The sequence below is a fragment of the Falco biarmicus genome, chromosome 3 (genome assembly GCF_023638135.1).
Source record: "Falco biarmicus isolate bFalBia1 chromosome 3, bFalBia1.pri, whole genome shotgun sequence".
Taxonomy (NCBI): Eukaryota; Metazoa; Chordata; class Aves; order Falconiformes; family Falconidae; genus Falco; species Falco biarmicus.
Window position 1 is genome coordinate 98,136,439 of NC_079290.1, and position 14,527 is coordinate 98,150,965.

At 44.7% G+C, this 14,527-nt stretch overlaps 1 protein-coding gene across 1 annotated transcript in view; it reads right to left on the reverse strand.

Moving 5' to 3' along the window:
- The window catches only part of LOC130145753 (protein Jumonji-like), a 116,377-nt gene that overhangs the window by 52,470 nt on the left and 49,380 nt on the right, over positions 1-14,527 (reverse strand). The gene's annotated exons all lie outside the window — the stretch shown is intronic.

The window sequence follows — 14,527 nt, forward strand, 5'->3', positions numbered from 1 at the left end:
CCAAAATGCCATCATTTAAAGGTCAGAGACAACGTCACTTGCAAGAGCAGCACAAAAAAAGGAAACAAAAAACCCGTTACTTTTTCTGCCAGCAATGCTTTTGGCGAAATATAAAAATGACCGATCTGTAACCATCTTGCAAGTCAGACACAAAAACCCCTACGTTCTCTACAGTCTGGACCTCTAGATACACTTCAGTAACGTGAGGTTCGTGTTATCAGAAGAAAGCACTCACCTGGCTGCTATCTAAATAAAAATAAACCATCTCTGAGGCGCTTCCCCAACACACCAGCTTTGTCCTTTGAGTCCCGTTAGCATTAGCCCCATTAGGTCCTTTCCCTGGGCACAGGTCAATGGCCAAATACTCATGAATAAATTTAAGGGCGTCGGGATGCAGCACATTTATGCATTGTTTGCCTCTGTTTTATAAGAGCTCCCATAATGAAGACCAGAGGGCGAAAAATCAGCCCTGAAACCTCACCTAGCGTACAGCGGGACTGCCTGCTAACAGCAGTTACGTGCTTCGGGAGCACATGGACCACACGCCCCTTGCACTCTGCCAGCCCCCGCTTTATCCCTCCGTTCATATCTCACGCTTCAAGCCCCCAACACACTTCTCACCACCCCGCTTAACTCGCCCAGTGGGCTTGACCCTGAGCAAAGCCCCAGCTCTGCGCTGGCGAGCACGGTGCCACACAGCCGAGGCACGGCATTCCCAGAGGAAGGCTTCTGCTTCCCAAGCAGTTTTCCAAACTGAATGGGTGGGCTGAGGAGACGCAAATCTGAATACCATCTTCCTACATAGACAAAAGCATGCTCACTCTTTAACAGGAGTAACAGGCAGATTATCAACACTGCCCTTTTTCTACTCGCATTGTTTTTCCAGCTCATTCCAATAATGTACATTAATGTAACTTTCACAACGTTGTGTATTTTTTATTTTTTATATATTGTCTCAGAGTAAAACTATGATCACTTCCCTACACCTATGACAAGGTGCAAACACTTGAACGAGTGCTTATGCCACTTAAATGAAAGAAGAGAACTATTTTTCCAACGTGAAGCAAGATGCTAACAGAAAGGTCTGTATTTAATACAAGCAGCACCCAGTCTGCTGTCACACTAAACCACCCTTTTTTTGTTTGGTTTTTTATCCCCCCTCTTGGAATCTGAGCTCCAGAGATGGCTCCCCCATGGCACAGCTAAAGTTGAGTATCCTTAGCTTTTACCATCTCCTCTATCAATTCAAACTAGCCTTGCACCACTGATGAAAAATCAAAACGCCCAACAGCCTTTCAGAAATACACATGTTTAAACTTCACTTGTTTTCAACTGTTGCTTGTAGCTGGGGTTTTTTCCCATTCGTTCGTTCATTTACAAACACACCTTTGGAAGGAAAGCTTCCAGTGATGATAAACCTTAGGGGTACGGCTTCATGCTTGGCTTAAGCTGATCTAAACCCCCGGCTGCTGCTGACAGGGCACTCCTGCTCTCCCCTGAATTATTCCCACATTTATTTGCAGCCAAATTATTCCTACACTTATTTGTAAGCAAATGCTGACCGTAAAACAGGAAGGAGGGACAAGCTGCCAGCAAGGAGGGGAGAAGCAGATCTCAGGCTGGCTTGTATCAGTCAGGAAATCTCATCCCAAATCCCCCACCATGACCCCCACACTTTTTCCCTTTGGTCCCCCCTCCCGGGCACCAACCCGCACAGAACTCCACACAACGCAGCCTCTACGTACTTTCTCTCCAGCAGCAGCCAGATGTTTTCTAGGCCAAGTCCCCAGTACCAAACCTCCAGAAAGGCGACAGTGTTTTTCCCGAGGCCTTGGCTTTCCTAACCTGCACTTGCACAGGGAAAGCAGCCTGTGGGCAAAGACAGACCCAAAGCACACGGGGCAGTAGCCTTCCTCCGTCTGACCCATCCCGAAGGGACGCCCTTTCCAAAGGAAGAAATCTGGGAGGCTGGATACCGGTTGCACAACTACGTATCTGGTAAGAAAAATCTGACAAAGCAGCAGTGCATGCATTTATGTGCTAAAACATCTCTCTGCGGATGCCTTTCTGTACGTACAGTTTGCAGCTCAACAGGCAGATTTTCACATTACCGGAAAAAAATAACAACTGCAGCCTGCTGCCAACATTTGCACCAACAGCAGAGCAGGAATTACAGTATCGATTATCTACCCGTCATCTGGATTTTCATCCCAAACTTATCCAACTCTGGATACACAAAAATAAAAAAAATAAAAAAAAAAATTAAAAAAAGAAAAAATAGTTCTTTGCCATGAGAATCAAAATTTCAACTATTTAAAAATTACTCAGTAGTGAATAAATTCCTTCTAACCGTGTATCAGACTTTAGTCTCCAAAAAGGTAATTTTATGGATGAGGCCAAAAATCCCTTCTAATAAGAATTTCAAAGGGTGTCACTGGAAAAAATTAATTACAAAGTCAATGCACAGAAGCAGACAGGCTTGTTTTTTGAAAACATTTCTGTTTTCTCCCTGTATATTACAACATGTAACATTTAAATTGTGCTGTCTCTCATTCTCCCCGGGCCAGCACTCCACCAGACAGCGCAGGGACCAAACACAGCACTTGGACTTTTGCAGCACCACAAGACGAGATGCGGGAGCTTCTGCACCACCGAACCACCGAGGGGTACCTCACCCCAGGTAACACACTGCTGGTTAAGTGAGCCGGAGAGAAAGCACAAAACGTTTTTTCACATCCCTCATTTCTATCAACATTACAACAGTTCCTGAAACCTGCCCCCAAGATGCAAGGACTCAAACCCCATCATGCTGGGCTGCTGCACAGTAACAGTGCTCACGGTAGGACGGGCAAAGGCAAACAAGGTATACAGAGCTGCAAGGGAGCGCAGAACAACCTCCGCTGCCACCAGATGGGAAGGCAGGAGAGAATGCAACAGCATCACATAGTAAGACTAGCTACATAAGCATTTTCCAGGGCTTGGTTTGATAAAAATGTCATTCATTCATTCGTATATATTTATATTTTATATGTCTGTATATATTTATATATTTATGTTTATAAATGTTTCATAATATTTTTTATATAGGATCTGTCTGAAATTACGAACGTGGTATATTACCAGTAATCCCTACAATGTAACACTGCAGCGATGACAACAAACAGTGTCAGATGGCCAACTGAAGAAAGGCCCTGAGGGCATCTGGAGGAGGAGATGGTCCTGATCTTCGACATTCACCCAAGGACAACAGTCCACATGCTGTGTGCACAGAACCGGGCAGATACGGGTGCACCCACCCATGTGAGATGCAAGCTGAAAGGACAGTGGCCAGCACTACCAGCAGGGCATGGGAAGGGAAAACTGCTGCCTTGCTATAAAAATTCTGGGGGGAAGAAGGGGTGGCACAAACCACCTGCCCTGCAACACAGACTGCCCGTCATGGCTCCTTGGGGAAGAACAACAAAATGGAGCAGTACTGCAGCCCACCCAAAATAAAACACACTTGAGCGCGACGGAGCTGTTCCAAGTGGCTACTGACCCCAAGGCTGTGGCTCTCCAGCATGGACCACCTGCACTCAGAGAATGAAGCTCCAGAGTTCCAGCCCCAAGGGTTTAACCCAGTCATAGAGGAAAGCACCATCCCCTGGCCACCTCCTCCTCCCCAACCAGTACCACCACTGATCAGAGCACTTCACTTCGCCGCTTCTTAGCCCACAAAAGCCCAGAACTCCTGAAGAAGACACAGTAATACAACTGGAGACCAAGCGCCAAATCTCCAAGTCACAAGAAAGATGGGAAGAGAAACCACGCTGGCAGCCACAGCCCCCGCAGCGGGGCAGGGGCCAGAAGAAAGAAGCCAAACAGTCTCACCGTTGGAGGGAACGTACCTACAGATATGCACCAGCATGTCAACTGCCGCAGGATTGCTTCAAGGATGGAAAACCCTTCCAGAAGTCATCTGGGTTTCCACAGTATGGCTTACTAGGCCGAAATTGCTCAGCTAAGTAAGAAGACAAAATAAATGCAAAAGACAGGAAACACTGACGACGTGTCTAACAGCGGTTATTACCAAATGCGCTGCTAAAATTATTTTTTGCCATCGGCTGGAGACTGTTCTTGCGTGCCCTGCCCCCTCCAGTGCGTGTGCTGCAACTCCCTCCCGCCCCCCCCCCCCCCCCCCCCCCCCCATAAACTAGGAGCGAAACAAACAAAAAAAATCCACTTTAGCTGACTTGTATCTCAAAGAAGGGAGATCCCAGCAGATTTGTGAAGCGAGCCAGGCTGCCCTTCACCCATGAAACGAGGGTTTAATCAGATACAAGGTGCGTCAGCTTAGCGGAAGCCTCTCTCACAGAGATTACGTAAACTTTTTAAAACACTCACAGAAAACACCTCAGAAGATTTAGAGGATTTGTAAATTGAATGCCTGATGATACCCTGAAGGGAAGGAGGACTTAAAGATAAGATGTGGGCTTGACCTTACACCCAAGGCATCCTCCAGCAGAACAGAAAGCACCATATCTGCGGGAGAGCAAAGGCAACGGGATCCCCAACATTTTGCCATCGACTGCGGGATCACCGAGAATTCAATGCCCTTGTGTCCTTATAACACAGAGAAACACAGGCATTTTAATTCGCTCATGGCCAATAAAGAGGGAAAGACATCACGTCGGCTGCCCTGGGAATGAGCTCTCGTTAAAGTCTCCCTGCCCAGCAAACTGGCCACCCCATAGCTCCGCAGCTCGCCATGCAGCAGAAGCACTGGCAGCCTTTCCCTGGAGCCTACCACAGCCAAACCAGCTCCCAACCCGCCTCCCAGGCGCTATTCATAACTGGAACGCAGCATCTTAATGAAACGTTTTACCTTTCAAAATATGTAATGTTTTCTCAACAGAGATGAACTGAAGTGTCAGGTGTTTCAGTGTCTAGCCTCCTGCCAAGACTGATTTGCAAATGCTCTGCTTATTGAAGAGGCTCCAAAAAAAGGCTCTTTTAGGGCTGCCTTACTATACATCCCAATTCTCTTTAGACAATCAAAACAACACAGGCAAAACCAGCGTTCCTCCTCTCAAATCTCAGACAATGCCCCCGTGTTTTCAATAAAAGAAAAAAAAAAACAGAGTAAAAGTAGAAGCGTGCACAAAACCAAAAGTCACAAAGGGTCAATCTTCAAGCAAACGAAGCAAAGCTGTATTTACAAAGTAACATGGAAACTAGGGATTTTAAACATTACAGCAGATTGACCGCAAGTATTAATAAAGTTTGTGCTGTGCCAACATTCCCCTTATAAAACTCGTATTTTCAGGGCTATGTTCCATGCCGAGCATGTCGTTCAAGATTTCAGGCCACAGGGCAGCTCCCAGCAGCACACTCAACTCCTGGGCATCACAGAATAAAGAATCAATCTTTCCCAATATAAAAAATTATTAATTCGTTTTTAATTACTTTTGTCTAAATGTCTGAATTTTCACAAAGTAACTTAAGCTACAGTTGTTAAAGAGATTTTTCAGGGCTGGTTCAGGGCAAATTTGATCTAAAAGTTGAGGTTTAAGAAAAGCAAAATGTTTACTTCTGAAATAGAAGGATTTTCATTAGAGGCTATACCAGCTGCTGCGATACTACACTGAGCCAGCAGTGAACTGCTGAAAAGGCAAAACCAAAATTTTTAGTCCCATCAGGAAAGATAGGCGAGAAGAAACCAGCAACTTTATGAGAAATAATAAGTGTCCTCCAGTATAATTCTTGCTGCTTTCATAATTTTCTTTTAAAATACCTTAAAAGTGAAAACATCTGCCACGTTCTGAACAAAATTACATAGGGGTATTAAATTGTTACATATCTCAAATATATGCATTTTTTAAGAGGTAATTACTGAGGACACAAAATTTTCCCATTTAACATTTAGCATTTTATCCAGTGCCGTATAGAAGGACATTTCTAAAATACTCAAACGTATTATTTCCAAGTAGTTTTCCTTTCAGCCAGCACACACGTACACCAGCTATTGAAGTCACAGAGCTGGAGCCTACACACAAAGACATTATCAAGTTGTAATAATCTTTTGAAAAGCACTGTATCAAGCTGAGACATCCCGGTACTTTTAAAAACTGGCCTATGCTTCTTCTAAATAACTTATGTATTTTGTAGCCTCTCACAAAGAAAAAAAGGAAAAGTTAAAAACTATGCTGGCAGGTGAAAATTGGAGAAAAAATGGTCGATTATAACACCGCTTCAAAGGGAAATGGCTGGAGATAGCTTCTGCTGAATTATTCAGTGAAAAATTTCAGAACTGGAAGCATTCATTCAAGATGCAATATTACACATGCAAAAAAAAAAAAAAAAAAAAAAAAACCAAACCAAGAACAAAACAAACAAAACAAAAAAACCCCAAAAAAACAAAACCCAAAACCCAACAAAAATAAACTCACATAAACCAAAAAAAAAAAAAAAAAAAGATGAGGCCCTCTCTCATGAGCATACATACGTGACCCATACCAACTCAAAACATGCCGTGATAACTCCTTGTTATCCAAAACTATCCAAAACACACACCTGAATTATTCTGTGGGAAATAAGGGTTCTTCATAAAACCCACGAGGTCCAGCCTCCGTCCTAATGCGTCCCCCCACACGCAGCCCCTCTCCCCGAGCCGTGCCCTGTTTACGAGCGAGGTGGTGCACACATGACAGACCAAGGCAAACTCACTGAAACCTGGTTCACATCACGCGGATCTGAAGAGGCGGTGTGAAGGAACTCAGAAACCACAAACACTTCTTGTTGGATGGGTTTTTTTTTTTTTCTGAAACGCATGCTGAAGCCCACACTAAACCTCCCCGTTAATTTACCGAGAACAAGTTTTGGAGTTTCCTTGTAACACAGATTTTGTGTGTTACACCATTTCATGCAGTTCTCACAGAAGTAGCTGTGTAGTAGCACACCGCATAGGCTGGGGATGCCTCATTTCAAAATGCAGAAAGTCAGAATTTCCTTTATGTCCCCATCACCAAATGCAAAATCTGCAACATGCCGATGACACGGAGTTCACTCTTCTTTTGTGCAACAATTTTGCATTCTTTTCTCACTTTTCACTTTTGCATTCACTTTTCACTTTTTAATAATTTGAGGCATATGAACTATATACTTGAGAGGAAATCTTCTATTAAATTAAGACTGGAAATAAATATAAAATTTACAGTCTCTTATTAAAGCCGTCCCACGATATTCGAGCTATTTAGCTTCCCAGGAGAAAAAAGAAATCTCCACCGTTTCAGATCGCAATTTGGTGATTACCAAACTTTTGCAGATGTATCTGGAGGATTTATTCCTTTTAAAAGGACTGTCGCTGAACAGACCATCTAAACAGTGCCGCTCAGAAGCCCGCGCGGTGACTCGGAGGCATGTCAGCTTAATCTCTGCGCCAACGCGAGCAGCTATTTCTTGCTCTCAAGGTGCAACAAGTCCCTTTTTGATCCCCAGCACAAACACCCTCGCAGGCACCCAAGAAGGTCCCCGGTAGGGTTTTGCTTCTGCTGCAGCTCCAAGGTACAAACAAGGAGCTGCCACCACCGCAGCGGCAGCTGGAGGCTGAGACAGCGTCAAAAGTCCCAGCCACATCCAGCGCACGGTGCCCCTAATTACCACTCTGTTTTCCTCCAGCTATACCCCCTTAGGGTTCGGTTTTTCTGAAATCAAGAAGGGCCGATGGAAACCAGTCTGAAACAAAACCCTGTCCTGCCCATGTTTTCTACGCTGTACCAAGCTGCTGCAGTAAAGCATGTGTCAATAATTAGATGACAATGGTATTTTTGAAGCTGCGGCTTTTCCATTTAGATTTGAAGAGGCAGGAGTTTTGCCTGCCTGTGTGAACTGTCTGATGTGTCGTCTTTATCACCGGGCCTCCACAAAAGGATGCATCAAAAACTTAAAAGTCACGCAGGACGTCTTGCAGAGGCATTTCCAGCTTCAACGTTTCAGCTACAAGTATTTGCTTTGTCTGTTCAAGTGAAAAATGATCCCTCATCCTACAAGCTGACAAAACTATTTTTCTTATTTGTAGCTTTTGCTCCCTTCTTCCATCAAGGCTTGCACCTTTTTCTTAAGCCTCGTGGGAAACCCAAAGCCAAAGGCTTCTGCAGGATTCCTCCAAACCAGGAAAGTGGCTCTTTAATAAATACCATTTATAAACCTAAATGACCCAAATTTACTTCTGGATAATGGAATTTTTATGTGTATATTCCTAGTGAGGCTTCAGTCCTAGGATTAAGTTGAAATTTATGTAGGTAATTACCATCACTGGAGAAAAATACAGGATAATCCACGTATAACAGCTTCCTCTTCTAATTGTAAATACTGGCCACTGTGTCTTATCAAGAGCTGGCCACACAAGTGGATAACTTAACCATTCCTGCACTCGCGCAGGATGTGCGCACGGTGGTATTAATGAGAGCAAAGCGCCTGAAGTAGAGCTCGCCAGACCAAATAACCTCCTGACCACAGAAGTGGAAAATAATTAAAACAACGCGCTGCTCTAATTTGGTTTTTGAGACCAGATGGCGGATGCTCAGGCAGGCAGTGGGCGAGACAGCGGTGATGCTGCGGCAAGGGAGGGCAGAGGAAAGGTAGCCTGGTCCAGGCTCGGATTGTTTAAATACCTGCAAGGTTGAGGGCAGCAGCATCCTCCTGAGCACAAGGAGCTGGGAGCAGGAGGCTATTTCAGGACAAGGCATTTCACTCCGGCATGCCAGGCAGGAGCTGGCTGCCTGTTCAGGTCAAGCCACAATGTTTTAGGTGGGGAGAGAAATGCATGTCCTACTTCCAAATTGCTGCCTTTAGAGCAGAGTATTTCATAACATAGACGTAAGCACAACAAAAGGGCTGGGGGGTGGTTTTGAGAAAAAAAAAAAAGCCTTATGAAAGGCCACTTAGGGTAGAAGAGCATCCCTTAACTGGAGCAGGGGGGAGAGGGGGGTCAGGCTCAGCCTCCGTGTCAGGGCTGCATCACACTCCTGTACCTGCCTCCTGAAGGAGCATCGCAACGCAGAGAGAGGCAATCAAAATGGTAGTGTGACCTTCACAGGCTACAGACAGCTTGGATGCAGTTTAACCCCAGCATTAAGGATGAAAGCCTCTGCCTCATGAAAGGCAGGCATTAACTAATCTGCTTACCCATAAAAAAAAAAAAAAAAAAAGAAAAGAAAAGAAAAAAGAAAAAAGAAAAAAAAGAAACCCAGCCACGTACACACCAAAAAACACACTGTGGTTTACGGTAAGCCTGCCAAGAATGTAGCATAATCATAACAGAGTTTATTTCAACACATCATCGCAATCATGCTTAAACATTGTTCTTTGTACTGGAGCAGGCACGCTGTCAGTTATCCATCCCTCTAACGCCTATCTGCAGAGGCACGGAGGCTCCGGCAGCTCCCACGCTCCATCCTTTGCTGCATTGTGCCTGGCCAGTGCCAGCCGCCGTGCCTCCCCCCCGCAGCCCCGGCCCCCCTGCAGCACTAATTGCAAGCAGCCATGCAGTATAAATCAGAGGTTGGAGCCACGTATGACAGAAAGCCGGGGGTGGGAGGAGGAATTACCAAAACAAAAATTAAAGAGCATTTGCTTGCACACGTCTGCCAACCCAGCCAAGTGAAGGAGCGGGAGGAAAATCAGGCATGACAGGAGGGGAGACTACTATTCTCCCCTTCGCGAGTATTTTCACCCCTGTATCAACGGTCTTCCTTCCCTGCCTTCTGAGCCCTTTGCATCCTGCATCCCTGACGCGTACACCCCAACCAAAACACAGTTTTTGGCGAAAGATTTCAGCGTGTGAGTATTTCAACTACAGACATGGCATAAACATAATAAATAATGCTCCCTTATCTTCCTCATATAGAAATCCCTCGCCCTCGGTCTCTTCACAGTCTCTAAATGAATTTGTTTTTGTCTAGTCAGCATTGCTTTTTGGCTCGAGCTTAATTAAAATTTCAACCAGCCTGTATGAGAGAGATGGTATCTTTCCTTTCAGAGACAGAAGACAATATCCTCTAAGTATTTCATATCCTCATTTCTTAAAATCAGCTCATCAGAAAACCACACTCCTCAGCAACAAGTGTCAGATTATCTTTAGCCACCAGCATCAGTGTACTCAAAGACTGAAGCCATTTTATTGCCTCGCTGGGATTTTATTGTACATTTCTCTTTTCTGATGGATTTCTCTGCCTTTCTTTTTTCAGTGTTATTTCATTACATCGGTCCTATCTGTTCAAATAATTCCTTAATTATGCGTAAGGTTCCCAAATGAATACTGTACCTTCAGATTTCATAAAGACTGAAAATATTCTGGGCTCTGCTCCTGTGTTTGGGTTTTTTTGTTGTGGTAGTGGTTGTTTTTGTAACCTTTTGGTTCAGCCACACATTTGACATTTTTCAAACTTCCCTCTATAGCCCTGAGAGCTAGAAACATTGATTTCAAAATGAAATCTGATTTTATCACACAGGTGAACAGCACCGGAATCTGAAAGATTTCTTCTTAAAACCTCCAAAAATACCGCACAAACAGTTGAAACTGGACTTGCACAATCTGATTTTGCTTCTTCCCTCAACTCTGCCCAGAAATACCTTTTTAGGATGTACCAAGGTGCATGGATGGGTGCCAGGTCTGAGGAATTCTCTTCGCTAAGCTCTGGACACATTTCTGGTTCCTGCATCCCAGGGCACATCTCTCGCATGAGAAAGAAACTCCAGGATCCTCTCCTGGGCCACTGCAGCTGAGCACATCTCTCCTTTGGAAAGGATGGAATAAAGGCGAATAAAACCATTGGCACAAGCTAGCTGGACCTCCCACGGAACGTACTGACTTTCAGGATACACTGGAGCCCAAATCCAAACGCCTGCCTCCAGCTGCATTCAGGGAAGAGCCCCCTGGCCAAGAGCTCGGGCGAGCACGGAGCTCTGGATTAATACATCCCAGCTCCGGAAAGAGCCACTCAACTGAAAAGAAACCCGTTGACTTTTAAAGGAAAAAAAACCTCAAAACCACTATTATAATTAAAGGCACTCAAACACCTGGGGGGGTGGGGGGACAGGACAAGGGAGAGGGCACACAAGGACACACGACTTGACAGATGGTCTCACTCAAGTTCAATCAGGATTTTCTACCAACAAAAAAAAAATCCTCAACAAGCCAAATTCATGAAATTCACATAAGCTATTTGCATATTTGAATATTATTTTTTTAAAAAGCTGTTTATTGATAGGACTATTTCCTTTCTTGATGAGGCAACTTAATTATACTGCATAGCAGAGACTGCAGGATAGGTCACAGGGTTAAAGCTGCCACATCAATAGATCATTATCAAATATACAATTTTCTCATTTCTACTGTTTATTCTAGAGAGCTGAAAGTCAATGGATAACGCCACTATTAAAACCCAACACATACATTCGCCAAAGATGACTCTGGCCCGTTCATCTGCCCAGGATCCCTCAGCAGGACACGGGCTGGTGCTAAGGGAACTCCCAAGGACGCTTCAAGGGAATGTTCTACATGCAAATTCATGATTAAGATCACAGGCCTAAATAATTTTCTTTTGATTCACAGATTTAATGGAGTGGAACTCATTGTAAGGTAAAGGAAAAAAGCCTTATATTTGTATATTTGCACAGAGGTATGTTGGAGGCACTGCTTTTAATGCATTCATTTTTTAATCAATGTTGAGGCAGGTTTATTTTTCTTAAAATTAAGCAGTAAAAATTAAGTTGAATTCCAGATGGTTTACTTTCATCATTTTCAAATGGCTACACACCCCGTTCTATGCAAGTCTCGTTCTTTCACCAACATCATCACAACCTTCTGAAAGTTATTAATATTTATCTTAATGCAAAGCAATACAGTCAAACTGCTATTTCCCTCAGAGGCCCCAAAGTCATTTGTCGGCTTTTCCTACCCCTCCCTCTGAAGTTCTAGACTGCATCCCGTGGCCGCTGTCGGGACGGAGACCTGCGGGACGGAGATGTTCGCAATTACCGTCTGCTGCCGCTTCTGAGAACGACCTCATGCAGGAAGCTCATGCCATTGACCTCATTTGATCCAGGCAAAAAGTAATAATGGAGCTCCTGTGGCTAATTGCCAAGAGAGACACAGTTAAAGGACTTGTTTCCGACATCCTCCTCTCCTCTGACGAAGATCTAAACCAGCAGCTCAAGACAGGCTTCTGATTAGATCAAAGTAGGAAGCATTTCATGTTATTAGCCACATAGTTTCGTCTTGTTTATGAACCGCACCATAATGGACGCCAGACGAGTTAAAATACGGTAGCTTGCAAAAAACTCACGATAATCAGAAGGTGATTATTCACATCCAATACGTATCTTTCTAGTAAATGCTTGAAAATATTTTCTGTCCCCACCTTCACTGGCATTTAGCACAGATTAGCATCAGGTTTTCTAGTTTACGACCTCACCGACATTTGGAAAGATTGCTTCTGTAAATAACCAGGAATGTTTAAGAAACCAGTTTACTATATTTGCTATAAAGACATGATATTATCTCAACAGGAAGCAATTATTTTTCATAAACTAATTCCCCCTTACCCAGTTGTCTAAATATTGCAGAAAATCTCTTGTACATAAAGAACATCCAAGCACGCATCGCAAAACTCATTCTCCAACTACTAGTGTTCACGTTGTGCTGCATAAAGCAAGACTTCAGAATTAAAGGTGCTTTTGACCGTCTGCAGTGCTGCATTTTGAGAAGCCACTTGCCCCAGCTGAAGCTGGGTTAAGCAAACCCAGCCACCTTTGCACCATGGAGTAGGCGCCACTGCTCACCGTACAAAGGCATGGCAACCACCAGGCAGCGAGGGCAGCAAGCCCTCCCCTTGCTCGATGGTGTAAACCAAAGCTCTCCTGGTGGGACAGGAGACTGGAGAAGCAAGTACTTGCCCAGAGGAGGAGGAACGCTGCAGTGTCTAAGCAGGGTACGACCACAGATACGTGGCTGGCATTAAAAAGCCACTTTTGCCTCCCCGATGCACAGCAGACAGCGGTGTGCTGAGACAGGGGGCTCTTTGTGCACCTCTAAATTCCTTCACCAAAAGCCAGAGATGATTCTCTCTCAGGCTTCAGCCTAATTTACATTGTGAAATATTGTCTGCATCTAAATCTCTGTTAAAAAATAGGGGGTGGGGGTGCGGATGGGAATTGAAAGCATTTATGAAAAAAAAAAACCAAACCACGTATTACATTTTGTTATCGTGTCTATATCAATATGTGCATGTAGACACACATATACACAGAGCTCCCTGATTCAGCTGCGCTAGGTCTTTACTCAAGTTATTTTCTTCTCCGCACAACGTACAGGCAACCTCCCAGTATTAACTTTTCATTCAGGCTCCCCAGTTCTGCACGTGTTTTCACCTCTTCCTTCCTAAGCCGCAGCCTGACGTTACACCTAATGAGAGCCAGTAGCCAGCCCAAGCAGGCGGTAAGCAACAACGTGCTGCCATAAAACATCTGAACAGACCAGAAACAAACACGCTTTCTAATTCTCTAGCGGCGACAAGACCCTAAAGGGAAGCCTTGTCTGAGCTGCTTCCTTACACCTCCTTAATAACAGCAGCCCTAAGCCAAGTAATGGCAGTGGAAAACAGGATGGAAGGTGGGTGATTTCTTGCCACTTGCCTCCAACATCCTTTGGTCAAAGCAATGGCATCTCCGCGACCCTTCACAAGATCAAAAGGCGACAGCCCTATTTACAACATCCTGAGCAATTTAGGCATCCCACTCGGCATTGTTTCCTACCTCCCACCCAGTTCCCTTTTAAATTGGAAGGTTTCTAATGAAACCTCTGCCCTTTATGAGTTTATAGCCATGGCGAGCCAAGAAGCGCCGCACAGACAATTTCAAAAGAAATAAAGAAAAAATTATCCATCTTAACCTTGTTGCACACAAAACAGTAGTGCTTGAAAAGGGGGGGTGGTGGGGGAATTGCTTGGTATTTTTAATTACTAACTTTGAAGGATTTACGCTGCTGTGCGTTTTATGGTCTGCCTTCATTTCCCAGTATTGCGTATGCTCCTTGGAAGTGTGCAGCTTCTACAGCAGTTGCTCTCGCTCTAAGGCAGCATAGCATTTTAAGGGTAAGAAAAAACCCTAAACCTTTACACGAAAGTCTTTGCTAAAGGCACAGGATGTTGCAAGCATCTGCTCTCTTTGCACCTTCTCCCCCCCCCCCCCCCTTTTTTTTTGTTTGTGATTTTTGTTTTCTTTTTACACAATCCATATTTACAAATGTAGAGCCACTGTCACACCCATCCACAAGTGACAGGACCCATAAGGGAAGGAAGGAGGGCACGCACACCCTAAGGAGCGCTCCCCAGAAGATACTCCTCCAAATCTGACAGGTGGGTGTTACAGAGGCTCCTGAGCCCGAGGGCACAAACCTGCCCAAAGCTGGGGCCAGCCCAGCGCAGGCTCCTGGCCAAGGGCCAGGACACAGGCACCGAGGGCCAGAGCCACCACTCCTCCTCCCTGC